Source organism: Elephantulus edwardii, unplaced genomic scaffold, assembly GCF_000299155.1.
Source record: "Elephantulus edwardii isolate Elephantulus edwardi_28Jun2011 unplaced genomic scaffold, EleEdw1.0 scaffold00185, whole genome shotgun sequence".
Classification (NCBI taxonomy): Eukaryota; Metazoa; Chordata; class Mammalia; order Macroscelidea; family Macroscelididae; genus Elephantulus; species Elephantulus edwardii.
The window spans coordinates 1,532,432-1,537,366 of record NW_006399935.1 but is presented as its reverse complement, the minus strand read 5'-3'; the positions used below and the strand labels follow the sequence as shown (position 1 = coordinate 1,537,366).

The 4,935-nt window shown below is 40.9% G+C and overlaps 1 pseudogene; it reads right to left on the bottom strand.

The window, feature by feature from the left end:
- Positions 1-3,211: 3,211 nt before the first annotated feature.
- LOC102874914 overlaps positions 3,212-4,935 on the bottom strand; it is a 6,554-nt pseudogene continuing 4,830 nt past the window's right edge.

Below are 4,935 nucleotides of genomic sequence, written 5' to 3'. Positions count from 1 at the left end.
GTGTGTGTGTGTGTTATCACCAAAACGGTATTTTCCAACTACTGTTTCTTCTTCACTCTTTCCTACTTTTGTATTCTAGTCACCAATTTTCATTAACGTATCCTAATAGCATGTTTGGTTGATTTTGCAAAATTTGGTAAAGATTCTCAATTTCTTTCCCTTTGGCTCTAGAGGTAGGAGATATTTTTGAATAATAATCTTGTTAACGGGTCTTCCTTGTACGCATATGGATATTATCCTATCACTCACAACATTGTATTTCAGGATAGAATTTGAAATTTACTTTTTTACTATGAATGCAACACCTTTCTTCCTCTGTTTTCATTCCATATGATTATCTGAAAGTGGCCAAACCTGGTCTATTACATCTTACTAATGCCTAGTATGTCAATATTCATGCATTCCATTTCATTGTTAACAATTTCCAGTTTTCCAACATTCAAGCTATGTTCTAATTGTTAAATGATGTATGTTACTTATTTTTCTCATTTCAACTGACTTCCAATCTGGGCTCTACCACTAAACTATTATAACTATATATCATCTCTCTATATCTATCTATCATCTCTATCTATATCTAAATCATAAAAAAACCCTGTTCACACAATGGATAACCAGTTAGCTAATAGAAAGTCTGGAAATTAAAACTCACCAGCTATTCTTGCAGGTTTAAGACCTGATAATGGGTCTCCATAAATATTAAAACCTAGGAAATCCTTTGGGGCACTTGCTCTCTTTACTACATTTATTATGGACATCAACTGGACAGCACAAACAACAACATAGGTGTGGACAACTGTTATATGCCTCCCAACTTTCAGTTCTTTTACTAGTCACACTCAAACCTCTGAGCCAAGAGGGACTATTTTAGTTGTGTGAAGCAGATATGTTCTGGCTGACTACTCTCAATCTTATCCCTTAAGTGAAAAGAGTAAGCTCTTTTCACTTAATTAAAACATTCTTTCTTTTTGTTGCAGAGAACAAGCCAATTTTGGTAATTGTAGAATGTCAAATCTGGGTAAAAATGTGATTTTTCTTGCAATAAACATAATTAACAGCACAGTTGCTATGAGTCACAAGTGACTCGAAGGCACATAACAACAACAACAACAACAAATGGCACAGTGTAATATATGGAGAAATTGTGCCATGAGAACCCTACTGTCTGTGTAAAATTTCATTAAAAAAGAAAATATTTTAAAGTTGAAAAAATCTCCACAACCTATAAAACAGAGTTCTACTCTGTTATCCATGGTATTGTCATGCTTGAAAGTGGGTTCAGAGGTGACTTGAACTGGAATCTATATATAAGGAATTTACCTGGTGTTTATATTACATTGAAGACTAATAAAAACATTCCTGTGATTTAATATGGTGGGGGGGGGACAGTTGATGAAAGATAATAAAAGAAAGGGTCAATAATGACTTAGGATGATAATTTTATTTTAGTGAAAAACAAAAAAATATTCCCTGAAAACATAAGATAATGAGTACATAGAGTTTAAAACTTGTAATAAAGTCCACAAGCCCATTGTTGCAGTCACTGTGTCAATCCACCTGACTGAAGGTCTTCCTCTCCTTTGCCGACCCTCCACCTTTCCAAGTATGATTCCCTCTCCAAGGAATAGCCTCTCCTAGAAACATGCCTGAAGTGTGTAAGACAAAGTTTTATCATCTGCCTAGAAGCACTCTGGCTGCACTTTCTCCCAGACATATTTATTTGTTCTTTAGGCAGTCCATAGAATATTCGGTACTCTTCTCCAACATCAGAGCTCGAAGTCATCAATTCTTCTGTTATCTTTATTGTCCAGCTCTCAGATGCATAGCAAATGATTCAGCACAGCATGGCCTGAATCTGATGCACCTTACTTCTCAAACTGGCATCATTGTTCTTCAACAATTTGGAGATGTCCTTAACTGCAGACCTTCCAAGTGTAATATGTCTCCTGGTTTCCTGACTGTTGGTATCAAGGTAAGATGAAATTGTTAGAGAATATTGGGAAGTGTGAGGATGGCACAAGATAAGGCAGAGTTCATATCTTTGTCCATAGGGTTGCTATGGGTTGTGTTGACCCAACGACACCTAATAACAACAATGGAGTTCTCTGAACTGGATTTAGCAAAAAAACTTACCTTTGTGTTGTTGTTATTGTAGTTGTTGTTATGTGTCATTGAGCCACTTGCAACTCATAGCAACCCTATGTACAACAGCCCTAAACCCTGCTCTGTCCTGTGCCAATCGCACTGTCTCCGATACACCCATCCAGATTATCCCAGTCACTGAATCAATCCACCTCATAGAGGGTCTTCCTCTCCTGAGCTGTCTCTCCACCCTCCCAAGCGTGATGTCCTCTCCAAGGACTGGTCCCTCCTTGCAATATGTCCAAAGTATGTTAGATGGAGTCTCAGAATCCTTGCCTCCAAGGAGCCTCCTGGTTTAACCCTCACCAGTATGAACCTGTTCGTTCTCTTAACAGTCCATGGTATATTCAATACTCTTCTCCAACACCACAGCTCAAAGACATGAATTCTCCTACTATCCTCCCTAGTCATTGTCCAGCTCTCTGATGCATAGCAAGTAATTGCAAAGACCATGGCCTGTATCAGGCACACCTTAGGCTCCAGAGTGACACCATTGCTTCTCAGTACTTTGGAGAGGTCCCTAACAGCAGACTTTCCCATCGCAATATATTATCTACCTTTGTGGACATAACTTATATTCAGATTTTAGTTTTTATAGGTTTTTAAGGATTCTAATTATTTTTAAAAAAACATTAAGTTCTGGTGGCTCAGTGGTTAAAGTGTTCACTGGTCACAAAATTTCTACAGCAGAAAATGGAGCCACTCTGCTTCTGAGAAGAAGGCAACCTTGGAAAGCACAAGATGCCGTTAACCTCTGTTCTGTGTGATTACTAGGAGTCAGAACCACACTGAAAGCAAGACGTTTGCTTCTTGTTTTCCAACTTGTAAATAAGTTGAATAAAGTGACTTGATGCTACATCACTACATAAAACATAAAGAGGTCAAGAGCATGAAATCAAGAGCAAATTTAAAGAGGTAAGTGATTATTCCTTCTCCTAAAACCAATGGATTATTTAAAATAACAGGAATTATAAGAGAAATGCAATGAGCTACCCTTGATCATTACATTGCATTGCCAAAGACTATCATAGTTTCTTTTCCATGGTTCAGTTAATTCTTTTTTCTAGATCTATGGAGGAAAAGAGTCATTTTGACCATATTGCTCCTAAGATGTATTATCCCTTAAGACTTCTGAAGAGTTTCCATCTGGTCTTGGGTAGATAACATAGCACTTTGGGGCCAAGATGAAGCCCAACAGCCGTGCACTGGATGCCAGGATGGCAAAGATCTCCACAGCCACCATGGCCTTCCCCTTGGAGCTGTGGTAGACAGGGAGGAAGGTGACCCAGACACTGCAGAACACCAGCATGCTGGATGTCAGGAAGCTGGCCTCATTGAAGGTGTCAGGCAGGTTCCCGGCCACGTACGCCAAGGCAAAAGTGCCCAGGGCTAAGCAGCACAGGTATTCCAGGACACAGTAGAAGACAGTGACCGAGCCCTTGTTGTACTCAAAGATGAGGCTTCTGGGCTCAGAGTGTGAGTCTACATCAATGAAAGGGGGAGAGGTTCCCAGCCAGATCCCACAGATCACCACTCGGACCAGGGAGCAGATGGGCACCAAGTAGTTAGAAGCCCCTGAAACCAGCAACCACTGCATGGTTCTCCCAGGTTTCAAGGCCTTGAATGCCAGAATCACAGCCATGGTTTTGGCCAAAACAGTGGAAACAACCACAGTGGAAACAATTCCAAACGTGATTTCTCTGAGGATGCAGGTGACAGTGTGGGGACAGCCGATGAAGAGTAAGGAGCAGAGGAAACAGAGGAGGAGGGAGAGGAGCAGGACGTAGCTGAGAGATCGATTATTGGCCTTGACTGTGGGAGTGTCTCGGTGCTTCACAAAGACCCAGAGGACCACAGCTGTGCCCACAGAGAAGTCCAGAGTCATCCAGGACACAGCCATGCCCAGGGTATCCCCAAAGTCCAAGAAGGTCATGATTTTTGACAGGCAGTGTTTGATTTCATTCAGTGTTGGGGTACTGACTTTCAGTGCACTCCGTACATTGATCTCTGTCTGGAAGGAAAAAGAAGTGAGAATACGAGACACAGAGAGGACCATTATCTCTTTCCAAATCAGAGAACATCCTAAGTAGAAGCATTTCTGGTTTTAAAATCTTTTTTCCATAAAGTCTCCTTCAACCCCCTTCATTTTAATATTTTTCTTTTTATTTTTCTTTTATTCTTTTTTGTGTGTACCATCAAATCGGATTTGACTGGTACAGGAGGAGATTGCCCCTCTTTCTTCAGCAGAGCATTGGGTGGATTTGAACCATGTACCTCTGGGATTGCAGTACAGCTTCTTGCCACTAGGCCACCTGAGTGTCCTCAATATTTTTATTTCTTTATTATTATTTTTTCACTTTGACAACTGCCTAATTTTTAAAAACTCATTCAAATACCATCTCACATTTCCATCAAGAACTACATTACTCATCAAAACAGGAGGATAGGTTGTTGGTTGTCATCGAGTGGAGTCCACTAAGCGGGCCCATATGTGTAGAGCCAAATGTGCTCTGAGGGGTCTGTGGTCTTTACGGAGCAAAGGGCCAGACCTTTCTTCTGAGGTTTCCTCTGCGTGAGGTCACACCTTAGTCGAGTGCTTAACTGTGCCAGCCAGGGACTCGTGGTGGGTCAGTGGAGGTGAAAGGGACTGGCTATGACATTTTGACCATGTCTACCTGTCTGATGCATCAGAGAGCTGGACAATGACCAAGGAGGATAGAAGGAGAATTGATGCCTTTGAGCTGTGGTGCTGGAGAAGAGTATTGAGAATACCATGGACTGCTAGGAAAACAA